The sequence below is a fragment of the Lepisosteus platostomus genome, chromosome 18 (genome assembly GCF_059453375.1).
Source record: "Lepisosteus platostomus isolate fLepPlt1 chromosome 18, fLepPlt1.hap1, whole genome shotgun sequence".
NCBI classification, from domain to species: domain Eukaryota; kingdom Metazoa; phylum Chordata; class Actinopteri; order Semionotiformes; family Lepisosteidae; genus Lepisosteus; species Lepisosteus platostomus.
In genome coordinates, this window is record NC_142628.1 from 11,376,095 (window position 1) to 11,393,771 (window position 17,677).

The 17,677-nt window shown below is 35.0% G+C and overlaps 1 protein-coding gene across 1 annotated transcript in view; it reads left to right on the forward strand.

Annotated features, from left to right (window-relative positions):
- The first annotated feature begins 944 nt into the window (after positions 1-944).
- The window catches only part of chst1 (carbohydrate (keratan sulfate Gal-6) sulfotransferase 1), a 39,197-nt gene continuing 22,464 nt past the window's right edge, over positions 945-17,677 (forward strand). Inside the window, exon 1 of the mRNA XM_088612059.1 lies at positions 945-1,127. The gene's annotated coding sequence lies outside the window, so the exon portion shown is untranslated. The remainder of the gene's footprint in view (positions 1,128-17,677) is intronic.

Genomic DNA, 17,677 nt, shown 5'->3' on the forward strand with positions numbered 1-17,677 from the left:
GTGTTTATGAAGGAGTTTTGGCTACTGATAGAATTTAGAATTTAGTTTAATTCAAGTACAGCATTACAGTGTTGTTGTGAACTGCTCAGATACAGTATAACTGGGTTTCTGTGTTCTTGCCAAATTTTCTTGAAGGCTAAATACAGGCATCTCAGAAAAAAAGTCAACACAATGGAGGGAATGAGATTGGAATTCAAAACACGTGCTTTTATTGCATCATGAAAGAAAGGTGTCATCAAAATATATTTTGCAAACGAGGTTTTTTACTTGTGGACCAGATACTGTAGGTTCTTCTCTTATTCAACTCTGAATCTCCAAAACACATTTCTTAATACCCAATACACTTAATCACACATCGCCATTTACTACAGTATGTAGCATCCATAGTCTGTCACAAACAACTGCACAAAGAACGCACAGCATACTGCACTGCAGGTGTCCATCCCACAAAGACTACAGTCTAGTTCGAGTTGTGCATCTCTTTGAAACATCTGTAGCTTAAGACCAGTGAAAAAGGATTCCTTTTCCAACTGAATATTAATTGCACTAATATGTCCCTATTTCAAACAGTGAAAATTCAATTTCAATTGCAAAGTGTATAATTAAAAAGGGACAGTGAAATCCTGTACTGTGGCCTACAAAAACTGTAGATGAGAACCCCAGCTTGTATTGACTAAAAGGCAGCTCAAGAGGGAGTTGCACAGTAGTCGTCTGGTGAGAGCTGTGCTGGTCCAATCTTCTGACCTTTTTAGACTGCAGCACAATGAGCCTTTCAGAAATAACAACCAACACATTTTACAGAAGCAGTGCTCTTGCAAAGACAGAAAGAGTGCGCTGTTCTTTTTTTTTATTATTATGACTGCTTTGCAGTTGTGAATACTGCTCATGCTCTTAAATCTGATTTTAATTAATTTTTCATCAAAAGCGTTCCACCAGGAAATGCAGATAAGATGCACAGAGAGAAAACAGATGGTGTGAGATGCTGGTGTGCTGCAAGGGATGAAGCAACACCCTTTCTGCAACCCAGTCAGGTCAGCAGAGTCCAGCCGTTCCACCAGATGGATCAAACGGAAGACTAGGAGAGGGATGGCTCCATGACGGATATCAGAAAGCAAAGGAGTACAATGGTAGGTTACAGCAGTTCATCTGCCTTTCCTCGAAAGATCCATGTACATATAGGAACTTAAAAGGGAGCTGCATACCAAATGCAAACATGCATACAAGTATGCAAGCAGACACATAAAAGAAGAGAAAAGAGGCAGCTTTGAAATAATTGGTTTCAAGGGAAGATGAAGAGGGCTATTAGAGACTACATCTTTTTAGAAAAAAATAAATTCATAATGACTGAGTGCTGAAAAATGAACATATATTTGTCTAAAAATATTTAACAATATATACATATAAAAGGGTGAAATTATAGGTTCTAACAGCCTTCATGTCTGCTTTAATTGCCCATTATCCAGCCACTAAGATACAGTATTTATCTCTCAAGGATAACCATCCAAATATATATTCATGCTGTCTTTTTTGTTTTCAGCAACATGGAAGCTCTCCTGTGTTTGTACAGTAACTTCATCTATGCCATTCATGTGGCAACTTCTCTTGATGTCCTGCAGATTAACAAAACATTTGCAGTGCATTAAATTTACAGTAGATTGCTCCTGAATTGCTCCAAACTGTTTTCCAGTCCTGAGTCCTAAGTAAGTCCATCATCTCTGTGCAAGTCTTGACATTATACAAGACATTATTAAATTGAAAAAGAAGTTCAGGATATGAAAGATATACAGAGTGACAAGATGTCACATATAAATATTCATAAGGATAATTTTGCAATATACACAAGCATTGCTGTTTACAATGGACTTGTGTCAAAACAACCGCAGGCATCCTTTAAATCTTATGTTCATTTTGTGTCCAACTCCTGTTGACAATGTCACACTTGATAGCTGCCCCCATTAATATCAATTGCAGCTTTTGTGTTTCAAGAGGATCTCAGTAGCTATTTGAATTTCTTCTTTTAATTAAGGCTTACCAGGTCTCTGTTCCAAAACAATCCAGTTTCATGCTCAGGCTGTTTGTGCTGCATAATTAGGATAAAAGAACTGCTTATACAGAACAGCTGAATGCACGAGTCATTTGCAACTATTGTAGCAAATGGCACATTTACACCTTTTTATTATTCCCGGAAAACATTAAAATACTATCTTTGTCCTTCAGGGTGCTTTTTATTATATACAATTGCAATTTTCTTTAAAAAAATCTTCTCTAAGAAGAATGCAACTTAGAATCAATACTTTGCACTCATAGTGTAAGTCAAACATGTTATTTAACAAAACCTCTGCTGTGTTTACATTTCTGTGTATTGTTGAATTCATATTGAGTCTAATCAAATCATTTTTAAAGGCAGATTTTTTTTAATACTATAAAAGAGCCGCAGTAACAGATGTACTGTACAGTACATCTAGATCACAGATAAGAGATGGAATGGCTAAAAAACACTTCAAATACCATTATGCCTCAGATTGTAGCAAGAACCTAAAGTGATCGCAACGAGCTGATGATAAACCAATTAATCCTGCAGTACTGAGCCTCACCTGTTGTACAATCAATATCCGTTGTACAGTCCGAAATCCCATGGTAGCCTTTCTTTACCATCTGCTCATAACGAACACTAGAAAAGAGTCATCTGTCTGAATTGCTGTTTGACCTCAATATAAAAGAGGGTGTTTGGATTATTTTAAACTAGCTGAGTAACAGCTATTCTTTTAGAATAAAAACCTCTTGTTTTTACTGTATGCTGTATATACAGTATGTTATGCTTTAGCATAAACTTCTTAAGAATTAATTATTTTTAATGGGGTAAAACCAGATCCTGAATTTTAAACTATTTACCATCTACAGTTTGGATTGAACAGAAAACAATAATTCTGTCCCAAAACAGGGAAAATAGAGACAGGAAAGGCTGTGTTAGCAGGTGGCAAAGCAAAACATTTGTTTACATGTTTTTTAGTCATTCATATCAGAGGCAGCTCTGGTATAAGGCATACAAGTACGTCTAACTATTTTTAGACGTCTTAATTGTACATTTATGCTTTTGGTAATTTAATCTAAAAATCTAAAATCTAAAATCCAACTAGTCACACCCACTTAGCTGATATTATTCTGAGACAAGAACTCCCACATAATTCACCCACAAGCACTACTGATCATGCAGAAATGACTCAATCTTCATGTACTAAACAGCTAATGTTGGCTTTATTTATCAGTTCCAACAGAACTTGATGTGCCAGTTAAAATATCAGTTTCCTTAAAAATAATTTTCCACTTTCCATCATATTTTACAAAGTATATCACTGCCTGGTTTCACTTTTATTCTTGAGTGAGATGTTCATCTTCCTGTGACAGTAATTTCAAGTTCTCAAGCCAATATTGAATATTTTTTGCAATTTCCCTTTAATATATGCATATTCTTAAATCTACTGTCGAATACTGCTGGATTGTTACAGCATCGACAGAATTCTAGACGGAGAATTTCAATTTATGTTATACAAAAAATACTCAACAATGCAAAGGCAGAAAGAAATAACACAATGCACCCTGTTGTAACATTGTTTAGCGTTTCCAATTAAAGCACCACCTGTATACTGAACGTAATGACTAGAGCGGTGTATTTTCAATAACCCATTTTTTTGCCAGTAATTCAGTCTGCCAGCCTCAAGATATCTCTGTTGGCTCATATCAAGCCATGTATTGAAGAAACCTTTAACAATCATTTCATTGTGTTACTTTAATCAGTTCATTACAATAAACTACTGTATATAATTGGTATATATACTGTAATACAACAAATGCTATTGGTATTGTTCAAATTCATGTTCTTGCATATAATAAATGCTTGTATGAATTCAAGTAGCATGATCCGATTAGTACTGTGTGGTTGACATGCTAATATGTATCCATGTCTAGAGGCATTTGAGTTGTGTTGACATTCACAGAACATAACATTTTAGAGCTTCTTGTTAAATCATGGAACAGTTCCTCCTGTATTTCTCTCAAATTTCTTCAAAAAAATCCACTGCTGTTTCTTTAGTGTATTACATTGTCTCATTAACAGCAAGCACAAGACCTTCCTATAGACTGATGCTCACCACACAGAAAAAAGATACAGGCTGAAACAGTGATTTTAATAAATTACTAATGTAGTAGGCTATAACTGACTGTGTAATACCTAAAATTTCTGTGCTCAGGGCCATAATTGTTCCTCATTAGGGGCATATTTCCTGTGACTTTTTTCTGTAGCAACTTAGTAAAGGTGTAGTATAGAATAGTGGTTAGAGCTCTATTTAAATTAGTCTGTTTCTAATTCAATGGTTGTGGGTGCAAATCCACACTATACATACTGCAGTTTGGTGTATGCTTGAGTTTGGCGTTTTACCAAATGGGTTGGAGTCAAGCCCCCTGTGTAACCAAAAGGGAACTGCATTCCTAATTTCCCAGACCGGTTATAAAATCTTGGTAACAAAATTAAATGACGGTATTGCAAAATTTTACAAATTCTAAATTAAGCACTAATTCGTGAACTTTGTGATAGTACTGTTTATTCGTTGGTTCTCGAAAACCCCTGGTTACGTCACGGGCAAAAGTGAGAAATTTCACCACACAAATGTTCCAATGTGGTCTGCATGCAAAGTTAACAAGTAGTATGTGTTGACAAAACCATCTCAAAGAAGAGACCAATATTTCTTTTGGATTAAAAGATGTATTCACAAGCTTGTTTGTTCACAATGTAATAAGGCTGCTTCACCTTACCTGAGGTGTTGTTGCCTCTTTCTGAACTGCAGAATATGGCACTGCACATACCTGGAAATGTCATCAATGTTGTGATGTGTAAAACCTCCTATTCACATTACTGTGTACATTTTACTTTCATTGTGGTTTGAAATGCTCTCATCAATGCCAATTCTTTCTAACTCCGAAATATAATAACAGCATCGCAATTCCCCTTTAATGCTATTAATGCTGGAATCAGCTCTTGCCTAATGAGCCTTGAGGTTAAGTATTGACTGTTTTTTTTACTTCTCATATGGCAGTTTAAAGAATTGAATAGGTTGTTTATATTACAACAACCTGTTTGGACTTCTGTTCATTGAGAACTACAGTTCCAATGTTAAACTGAAAAAAGCATATTAATAGCTAAATTATTGTTTACAATATATTAACTAGTGCTATAATTTACACACCTTTTGCATTTCTAAAAACACCACAGTATAGTATTTAGCAACATGGTATATTTGTAATATATTTGAAGCTTGTCTTTTTGCATTTCAATACTGTATGTAGCAAGAATTGATCTTGATGCAATAACAACATACAGGAGGGTAGTCAGTTGCTAGGGCTACAGAGTCTGTGTTTTTGGTAGGCTTTCATTAAAAATTGGAGTTTTTAAATCTCTCACATCTGTCACAAGCACAGTCAAAGCTGAACATGCCAAAAGGCGTTTGAACTGCTGAACCACATCTACCAAGCAAGCAAACCTTAAACAGCAGGCTTATTTGTGCTGCTTTAACAGTTCTTTTTAAAGGGCTGCAGGACTTGTGTTTGAAACATTCTGAAACAAATGTAATGATTTTAAACTTAAGAATGTCCTCTTCTGGTTCATTAATTTATACTTTTCCTTGATGACTTTCATACCCATATTATTCCCATAACCCCAATGCGCAGTGCATGAAGATTTCATACACAATAAGTTCAGTCCTTATTCATATGCTTTTTAAGAAATGACACCATCTTCTTAAACCCCAATAGTTCCTGCACTGATGTCACATGAAGCAGCTCATTAATTCTTTCAAAAATGCCAAATATGCTGTCATGAACATTAGTATCTGTATAGTGATGTGTAGGTTACACAGACGTAATTAGAAGAAAAAAAATTCTGCTAAGAACAGCTACAAAATACAATCCGAAATCCTACTAGTCTCCTGTACTGGACTCAAAATGCATTGTTAAATACATGATCACACCTCTTTGTTCTAAAGATAGTTCTGATTAAAATTTTGAATAACAAACCCTTTAAGAAGTGCAGTCAGGAAAACAATTAAGTGTATTCAGAGTTTCACGTACCATGCAACCAATGTATATGCTTCTTTTGTACATTCCACTTGGTCTTTGCAACATGTTTTTATTTTTTTTTAAAAAAACTGCCAACCGTTCCAACCATTAGGAATCATTTTTTATAGCCCTATTCCTAGTAACATGTGAAGAACTGCCTTTTATCACAGCTTTCTTGTGATTGTAGCCTCCGAGAACTGCCATTCTCTTTCTTTAGGCTTCAAACCACACATAGGATGCCATTCAGCTGAAATAGCGTGATGTGTATTACACTGAGAAATGATGTCGGGTTTGAGACATAGCTGAATCAGCTGGGTATTATTGTACCTTTGACCAACAACAGCCATAATTGCATGGTAAGGAAAAAGAAGGTGATTTTAATCAAGGTCACCTGTTGCGAGATATGTAGGCATAGTGAAATTTGGCTTATCCTGTGTTGCTGAGGAACAGACCCCTGGCCACGGAATCAGGAGGCTGGGGGAGTTAACCAAGGGGAAGCTGCACAGGTGGAGGAAAATACTGTACGTGAGGTGGACTGTGAAAAGAAAAGGGATTTGTGTACAATATATACAGTACATATGTTGGAGAAATGAAGTCAGGAATGATTATGATGATTTGAAAAGGCTGAGAAAAAAGGCTTGTCATCCTTCCCAGATTTCAGTTCTCAGGAGCATGGATATTCTTTGGAGCTTCCCCAGAACATATGGAGAAAGTGCCTAGGTACCATGACCTACATAAGATCATTGAACCCAAAACTTACACGAAGCTCAGTTTCCTTTTAAACCGAGCTCTACAGAAAAGCAAAACAGTTAACCGACAGCAGAAGCGTATGGAATCTCCTCTACAGTGAAATCATCTACAATCTCTGTAGATGGATAATATGTATACTATATCTGTGTGTAGTTTTGTAGATCTTAAGGATGGAGAGCACAATACAAGAGCCTATTATTAAAAGGTAGAGTGTTTTTGCTCATCATTTTTAAGAATTGTAATACACAATAACTTTGTCCTGTTGCAACAAATACAAACCTTTTAGAAAAATTAGCTGTCATCGAAGTCAATGGAAGTATAGTGTATTATGTTAACTGAAGAACAACATATGTTGCACAACCTTTGTTCTTTGAAAGCATAGTTCCTACAAGTTGCCACAGCAATCTTTCAAAATCTGAAAGCTTAAGCACAGTCCCTTAACAATGGACGGGTGGCATAATAAACATTTATTGACCTGTCATTTTTTCTGTCATGCTAGGGGACTGAGAGCCTGTTAAACTCCCTTGAAATGCAGATCTAACTGTACTGTATATGAAAAAAGGAGAATACCGTAAAATGACTAATTTTGTTTTCAAACCCTTGTCATGGACACCTTCTTAGTCCAAATTTTTAATTATTAAGGAGCAGCTGAAAAGTTGACTCAATTTTGTAGCCTGGAGCAGCTCTTGACCCCAACAGAAATAAATTCTTATTTTGGTGGAAACTGCCAGTTAGTGAGATTAGGTATACTGTTTGTGGTGGGAAACTTCAGTTCTATAATGAATATGAGTTCAATGGCTCTCTCTCAAGAGAGCTCTCAGCTCTCTTTAATTATAGTGAAGAATTAAAAGGTTTAGGGTATTTTCAGAAGGTGAATAATGTATTAATGCTGGAAGCATTTACTTGCCTTTTTTCAGGAAGAACTTCTTTTGAATACATTCATTGTTCCTTTGATAGTTCACTTTTCTTGTCTAAAATAAGCAGAAGGAGGCATTCAGTCAGAATTTGCACACTACACACAAAGATAATTATTTCTCGTATTGTGATTTAAATATCAAATTTATATTGGCCTTTCATAAACATGTTCCAATAAATTTCAGACTTTAAATTAATTTGCTTAAATTCGTTGTAAATGTTACTCTGTAAAAGTTAGTGGAATCAAATAGTCATAAAAATAAGACATTTTCACAACCTGCTTAGGGTTGTGTCCTCAAATGTAGTCAGAATTTTTCCCACTCCATACTGTAGCTTCATGCCCTGACAAAATAAACATGCTTTGCAGCATTAACATCATAAAGTAAGCTTCTTTCAATTGGCTCTATTGTGTATTTACACAAAGAGCACACCACAGAGATCGAGTTAACTAAGAAGAAAGGAATTTCAAACTCTCAGTGCTCTTTTCACTTACTACTTCTTTCCTGCAGTGCCAAAGTTTGTTAGTCAGTGGGATGTTGTTCATATCCAGTAGAAACATTTGCAGACATTTGTCCATTAAGCTACTGTTGGCAACCACTCACTTACTAACGCTCTCAAAGAGAACATTGCTACACACTGAGCAAGAGTGTCACAAATTCTATTCGGTGTTACTGAAGTTGGTGGAATTGGATGAGTACCAGGAATCTGGAAAGCTACTCAAGTTGAGTTGAATTCTCACTTAATTTTTAGACTAATCTCTGCTTTAATAAACTTAATTAACATACATATGACTGTGACACAACTCGTGGGCTACTGATATAATACACACACACCTGTATGATACAGTTCAACCTGCACAGAGTGAATGCCTCTACTGATTGAGCTCTAGTACATGGTAGTCCAGATTTGAAAAGCTTTTTGATCACTTTATAATTTTCTTTCTGTGATATGCTGTAGGCTTACTGGGGGTGTATCACAATCTGAGCATGCGAGAGGAAACTTTACAAAAGGGGGGATTAAAAAGCCATTCTTCATTACCTTTTCTCATAAAACAAGTATATTCTATATGCTCAGATAAAAGAAAGTAGAGCAAATTTTGAACGGGACTCAAATCTTTTGAAATCCATTTTAACTCTCTAGAGTGCTGCATGATGAACATATTGGTAAAGCAGTTTAAACTAAAAGTGACCCTTTATATATTTGGGTCTCTCCCTGATGTGTACACTGATATTTGAAGATACAGCACATAGCCCCATGAACATTGAGGAAGATTTTGAGAAAGCCCAAATGTGGGATGCTACATGAGGCATACCGTGCCTTAGGGAAATATAAATGAAAATTGGTTTTTGAGGAAATCTCAGAACGCAGCCCTGTCTAGGAAAAGAAACTGAAACAAGGTACAAACTGCGCTAATGGTAAACTAAGCTGACTATAATAAACAGGACCCATCTTTCATGTTTATTTTTTTATTTTGAGGGGTGGGATTTAACAATATATTTCATTCAGGTTGCGCTACCAGTTATTCATCATTTGACACTTGATAGAGTCATTTAGAAAGACTCTTTTCTGTAATATTTTCCATGACTATATTTTAATGTGCATATTCCTCAGTATAATAGAATGCCTAGGTGACAGTTTTATGAGGTCATTGCTCAGCCACTCTTGTCACCTTGTTTAGTCACAGAATTAATTTACAAGCAAGTCTGTATCCAAGCCTCTTCTTTGGATGGGTGTGAGATGGCACACATAAGCTGCTCATTAGTCACTCCCTACAAATTTGTCAGACCTCAGAATTGATTCATGTGGAAAATCTGCCTTTGGAGATCATCGTCCTGCTATGTTTTGAAAGCTGCAGATACAGTATTAGAACTGCCGGAGCAGATAAACTTGTAAACTTTAATTGAAAATGCAGGTTGTTGGCATTTATTGGATAATTTCTGTATGACACCACAGTTATTATAAGTATGTCAAGCATCAAAAAATAAAACATAATCATACTCTGTAATGAAAACAAACAGAAGAAAAACATCATATGTAATGATCTTAATATGATTATATTATGACTGTTATTGTGATTGTTGATATATCTTGTAAAGAGCCGAGTGCTGGTACTGTACTAATTCATATAGACAGAATTACAAATCGGTATCCTATGCCTCCAACAGTATTTTCTCCTAATTTTCGTCATGCAATACAAATTTTAAATGCCTTTAACATTAAACTTCACTTTTCTATCAATGCAAGCTCATTGCATGCTCATTCACGCTAGAGGGTATTCATTAAGAGTGAAAGTGATTACACATTTTATGGGATAGCTTATGAATATTTATTTTGCAACATCCAGAACTCTTTCTATATTGTTAATAAAGTTTCCGGGAACTAGATTCGCTGCCTTACCTCTGCCGTTATCAAACGTTTTGCTTCTTTGGATGAAGCTATTCCCACTGGCTAACATACGTATACTCATTATCATCATCATCGTCATCATAATACTATAGCGCTTTTCTGAACATTCCACTCAAAGCGTTTTACAGGGAGTGAGGAAGTGTAACCCCCATCTGTATGACATATTTCTTTAGCACACTTTACCTTTTCAACTTCCCGAAGGTCGTTGTAAACTGACTATATTCTTCTATTTGTCTAGTTGGAGGAGAACCCCCAGAGGACCATGTCCTCTGAGTAGGCCTTGAAGAAAGATTTTAGGTGCTGTTCTAAATTTTTTTATACTGCATGTGAATGTACTAAATATATACATATATATGATCCATAGCCTAGATCCTTGCATGTTTGCAAAATCGTCATTAAACAATTTTGTAATATAACTTGATGGCACTGGTAGAGCTCTGTATGAGAAATGCACCCTGCCAGTCAGACTCATCAAATCAAAACAGAGCTGCCTGATTCTGTATCTGAAAAGGTTGCAGAGGGGAGCTGCAGCAGAGTGTGAGCTGCAAATAAAGAAGCAGAATTGCCCATTCTCTAAAGAAGAAAGAACGTTAAGGCTTCTTCGGGATTTTGAGGAATCATATTCATGGTCTCTGTCCCTCCATCCATCCATTTTCTAAAAGCTTCTTCCTATTCTGGTAAGCAGCAGGCACAAGGTAGGGGTTGACAGTCACACAGACACACACTCACACCACGGCCAATTTGTCCAGTATAATGCTTTTAGAAAATGGACTCTATCCTCACATTGTTGTACTTTTCATTTAAATAGATAACCTCCACCACAATGAAGATTGGTAGATCTCCTGCCCTTTAAACAAAACAGACGGACCAGTGTTGAGTCACGTCTAAATGTGTTCAGACCTCACACACTGCATTATCCAATAGAAGTAGTGATCGTGATGTACTGTATAGGTATTTCACAAGAAACCTTTTCATATTGATTGTCTGCAAAGTATACTTGCATCTTGTTCTTTTATACTATAGGAAATCAGATTTGAATTGGATACTGTGAAATTAATTAAGCTGCTAACAGTTACAACAACACGTTTTCAGGTTGAATTTCAGCTTGTGTACCATGCCTGAGAAAAGCTGGATTGTGACTTTTTTTAATTCTCTCTTCAGATGTCGGAACTTTGGATGGTAGGAAAATAGTGTGAAGACTATTCTATATTGTTTCAGATCAGAACTGTGTTGAATTTCAGAGAGACTATGAAGAAGTTGAAGTGAAAATCTGTCTCAGTCTCCAAAGGACACAAGAGTTAATAGAGTTTACCATTTCCGTCACAGAGAATTTTCAATTAAAGCACTGTTTGCTGTGCAGTACCTGAGTGGCTTCAGAAAAAAAAATGTTTAGATTTAAAACTGCTGAAGTGAAAAATACCAAGTGAATAGACATATGGTGAAGATCAAATGTGTTTCACCTAGGGAAAAATAGGAGATAATTAGAGAGTTCCTTATTAATTCAGTCAAGGTAATTAAAGCTGGATTTATTCCACATAAACATTTTATCTGTCAGCAGAAAGCATGTGTATGCAAGAGACGAAAGAATAAAAATGAATGTAATATTTAAATTTGATGAAAATGACTGACAAATGACTCAAATTCAGCATACTTCATATTCAAGTGCCTGCAATGTAGAATTCCAAATAATCTGGGAAGTTTGAAATCACTCACAGAAATAATAAAGATGAAAAACCTCCAAACATATCTGTCAATATTGCCATTTCATTAACCTTGGGTTTATGTCCTAGAACACGCTGTTTATGGAGTGTGCCAGTTATTCATGCCAGTGCAATGCTAATTATGTATTTCTGTTGCAAAGTACTACCTGATTGGAATAGAAATGGCATTCCGAAACACTGGAGATATTCCTCTAGCAAATCTACAAGGGCTATTTTATACAATCGCTGTCAGTTATAAATCACACGCTGGAGATACAAAGATAATAACTTGATATTCTGATTAGATGACTGGTACGATTTGGTTCTGAGTCCCTTGCTTGTGGTTGGCTTTTGTTGCAGTATTGAACACTAAAGCTTGTACGGAATTAGAAATATGCTCAAAAGCACGGACAGATCTCATTTAAGGGTATTATGTATTCTATAGTTATTTATTTTCTTCTATTTCATGTATATTTATAAATAATGTGGAGCACTGGCCCCACTGCAGTGGATTTGTACACATGGGATGCTGCATAAATAAAAAACAGACTAAGATTCAAGATGCAAGTCATTGTAATCTACTAAGTTAACAAAAAGTCCTGTTGTGCTCCTTTTTTTTCCTTTATTGACATAAACCTCATTGAGCTCTCCTAGTAATGTTATGTTTCTGCTCAACACCAATAAATGGAGAACTATACTTTAATTGTTCTCCAAGCATTGAAAGATACTGTCACCATAATTTGATCCAATATTTACTCATATAATATGATAATATAGACTGTGGAATCCACTGTGGAATGCCTGCATTTAATTTTCACTCCTGTATTGGAACTATGACCACATCCATTGGAAAACTCTTGTAACATTATTATTGTTGTTTTGTATGTGTTAGCAAGCACAGTTCTAAGTGTGCCATAACGGCTTTGTAGGATAAGCAATTATCCCTTGAAATGCTTATGTTTGTGGTTAAAAAAAATCAGTTAACAATTACGTTCTAGGAGGATTTTGTATACTCCTATAATGCCTTCGTTGAGCTCGTGCTTCAGAGTAAAATGTTCTGGTCTTGAGAAGCAGAAGCAGAAGCTCTGAGGAAATAATTGTGCGTCAGGATATTTTTTTCAGACCATTCATTTAGTTCATTGAGAGATGTTCCGGAATAGGTTGGTGTTGAAATTCTTTGAATTTTCTGTTTTAATTACTTTTTGCTGGTTCTGCAAGTCTCATTTTCTGTTGTGCACTGCACAATAACTTCTGTGTTTAATTACATTTTTAAAATATGTCAGACCACCATTTCTTCTCCACACACATTAATCACCTACCATTTAAATTTCAAATTGCTTTTGTAATTAGGCGCAAATAGTTAACTACCGTCACAAATAAAATTCTGAGTGTTTGCCATATGATCGTGCTACATGTGCTTGTTTTCCTTGGATTATAAACAACTTAATTATAATTAAAATTTAATTATAAACTGGACAAGACACTAAACATCAGTGACTAATTTCAGTCATTAAAGGAATAATCCCAAAATAAAAAGAAAATCTTTGTTACAATGCAATATATTATTTATTATGCTCTTTCATTGTTACTGTATGTTGCTGTATTTTTCTTCAATATCTGTATAATATCGGATTATCACCCTTACTGAATTATATATTTCTTCTTTTGCAGGAAGTAGAACAGTTCTGAGTTTAAAAATATGTTTAAAGTGTATAATGCATAATACCATACAGTACATGATAAAAATTCATTTGAATCCTTTCTGGAGAAAAAAAATACTGCAGTGAAAAAGGTGAAAATGAGCACTGGTATAATAGCTTTTGCTATTACAGAAACTAGGATTCCATTTTTTGATGTACAGCTGTTCTCATAATACTGCTGTTGCCATTGAAATAATTGGTCTGTTGGAGCTCAATGAGCTTTAGCTTAGGGTGATGCCAATGCATCTACAACCCAAATATAAAATCCCTTCCTTTTTAATTAATGTTCAGGGACTATATGTCTGCCATGATTCCTTTCTACAAGCCTTTTATTATCTTAGTTGCAAACACTGAAATTCTGTTGTTTCGGTTTACCTTAACTTCAACACAACTATATTTGGTTCGAGAGATTTGCATTCTAAATTATAATTCAATCAAATGGCTTACAATGCATGTTCATTGCGGATAGCTGTGAGCAGTAGCAAAGAACAGGAGTCTTGTGTTCTAAATGTATATGTAAAGATAAGGCATGCACTAGGTTTAAAGAATTCAAATGCATCCACTATTATAATTTTAAATACCCTATAAGTCAGAATCCCCAAATAGTTCAATATAAGTTTCTTTCTTCCAAAAATCTGCATGCAGGAGGAAACCTTTAATTAATACAGTAAATTTATATTTAAATATTCACCTGTCATCTCAAAGGCTACAGTATGTACTGTACACTTATAACCTAGATCCGACCATTCATTCTTTGGTCCAAATATTTGGAAAGAAAGCAAAAAAAGGTCTTTATGACAGTTAATCATCTTTAGTCCATCTGCACATAGATTGGTGCTCTGTTGTTGTAGCTCGTTTGTTTTATTGAGAATTTTTAAATGGCTGTGTAATCACATGGGCCGCATCAATGCTCGAGGTCAAAAGCATATGTTCTATAATGTGGTTTGGGCCTTTTAGGAAGAGCAAGTGTTCATAACCTCAGAAACGAGAGGCACATGTTAACATTTATAAAATGCTAAAAATTGCCCTCCAGAATGACAAAATGTGGGAAACCGTCAAATCATATTGATTTTTTGGTGACTGTTTCAAGTAAGAAAAGGTTGTTTATATATATATATAAGCTTGTAGGTGTCAATTCTTTAATTCTGGTCTGAATGAATGAGGAGAATTCTACGAACTTCAACAGCTATTGCACATTGGAAGAACCTGGTTTTATTTCACAACACTAAATCAGAGACAATACAAGATGGCAACGTAGCAGGTTAAATACTTGCACATTCTTAACATGTGTTGGCAGTATTAGTTGAGCTAAATTTATTGCGACAGTATGTAAATCAGAAATGTATTTTACAGAAAGCATCCCTTAAAAAGCCCACGGTGCCCAGTGGTATTATGCTTTATGTTATACATTTTGTTTTTTGACATTTCATGTCAGCCTTACTTAAAGTTGCCTGGATTTTACATTACTAAACAAAAATGGTTTCTGCCAACACAATATGTGACTAATATAAAGTCTAGAACATTATCACTATCATAATCAAAATCACTTATTGACCATTTTTTTAATAACATAACAGAACTAAAAGGAAGAACCATGTCAATAAAAAAAGACTCTGATTGCAATGTCAGAATTTAATAAAAATACCTTTAGAAGAAAGTAGATCTATGAGTCAAGTCCCAAAAGCTGCCAAATGTTGAGCACACAGATGTGTAATTTGTAACAAGTTTCCATTTATACAGACAGCCTAATTGGAAAATGGCCATTAGAGCCTGATACATTTTTTTTCTCTGAAGTGTTACATAAAACTAAGCTAATCAAATGCAACATTCTGAAAAAGACAGAAATGTATATGATTTATTATGGGGTTTACAGTCTAAAACCATAAACTTACATTATATGTACAGTATAATTAATTTACATTATGCTTTTTATAGCAAATTAACTATAAATAACTAGCAAACTTTAAGATGCATTTCTTTTTCTTCTTTACAATAACAATTGTAATGAAACCTACTGATGAAATAGGTTCACCTGTTCTCTCCTACTTAAACAAACCTCTTTGTGTGTCTGGTACAAATAAATGTTTAATGTTATGCATTTTAACAAGGATATATCAATCTAGTCCCTAGACAACAAGTGTGGTTACACTTAACTCCAGAACTAATATTCTGTGTTGTGAAATGAACTAAAACTATTCAGTGTTTTACATACTTATTAGGTTCACAAAACCCAAGGGCTCTTCTTGCATTGTATTAGATTAGACAATTCGTATTTAGCACACAGTCTGCTCCATGAGATGGGAATGAAGTTACAGTATGTTTCTTAATTTGTTTTATCTACAGTAACACCCTTCCTAGACTTGGTGCAATTCAATCATTATACCTTCATCTCTCATATTTTATACCAACACTATCTCCTGCAATCATTTTGCATGCAGTTTGAATGTTTAGTTTTAGTACATTTTGGGTTTTGTTACCATCTGACTGTTAAATGTCTGAATTCTGTAGCGCTAATAGCAATTAACCAAACCTAATTCCTCCACAAAACATACCTTTCACTTTTTATCCTGTTTAAGAACCCAAATAAAGTTTCAAGTACTGTAAAACGTTAGACAACTTTTTAAGCATGTCTATTTTACCATTTTCATTATGACTGCAGTATTTTTTAATTTCCCTGTGAAATACAGTATGTACATGAGCAAAATGAAAATCAGTGGGAATTCCCATGACCTTATTAAAAAACAGATTATGGACTTTTCTGACCCTTTAAGGGGCTATACAGTAAGTCACCTAGCCCTTCAATTGTGTACTGAATAAAAGGGTGACCACAGGTTCATGGAGACTGGTGTGATTCCTGCATTTCCCACTCGTGTAATTAATACCTCATGAAACCAAATCACCCTATACTGATTCTGGGATTAAATGCTTACAAGTAAGTCCTTTTGAGTAGATAGCATTTCAGGGAACAATTTATTTTGCATAATTTATTGAGATGAAGAGGCTAGAGCAGGTGTCTGCGAGTGTGTTTTGGGGAGGGATGCAGTATTGATGATTTAAACTTTTACCGATTTATACAAAGGCTGAATCTCAAAAATTCACTTTCAAAGAGAGGTGGCTTGTCTAGTAGCATAATGAAGGATATCTATCAAGCCCTAAGCCAGCAAAGTGACCAGCTGGTGGTCCTGTTAAAAGTGCTGAAACAGTATCTTGTGTTTCAAAGCCTTGTCCTTTATGTACTGCAAGTCTTTATCGTGAATTTGTTTTATGAAGCTAAGTATTGAAAAGTTTAGGAGATCATTGTTTAAAAACATATCCGTGTAACCAGTGTTTATTTGTAATTAGTTTATGTTTAGAGACTTGGTTTTGTAGAACATTATAGAATGCAATATAACACCATTATACAGCAATGGTATAGATATAATAAGTTCATTTTTGTTCATTTCACTCAACACTTCCAAGGTTATTGAAATTCATATACAGTAATTAAGAATGATATAGTATTCCACAAGATGATGTATCAATTAGACCATCTACAATTGCACAGAAAAAAAAGAATTTGTTCCCATTAAAGATATTTGTTTGGAATATATCATCATTAGGAACCATAAAAGTCAAACACATCTCCATTATGCTCACATTTGGGAAGGAATTATATTTCTGCATTTAATTTATGTGAGAATGGAATGACTGTGGGTCTGTAGGGTTAATTAGGAATAGAAATGAATCTTAATTCAACTCCCCAAAGGTGCTTAATTAAACCTTTCCACAAAGCACAGATGTCAATAAAATCCCTTAATAACATTGTTTGCATAAACTGCTGTTGTTGTGTTAAATGAGCATTATTCAGAAACTTTACTCAAAAAGAATTCTCACATTTAATAAGAAGGACTTTTGTCTTTAAGAATGAATCAACCTTAACATGGGTAACTGTTTTTACTGGAGGTCAAATTCTAATCTTCCATGTTTACTCTCTTACATATATATGTACTCTCTGGGTGCCCAAAAACATTCCTCACGTGAGGAGGGTTGCAAAAGCTCTGACATTCAGCCTGTCATTTTCTCAAACAGGCGAGTTAACGTCAAAGTGTTAAGTATCCT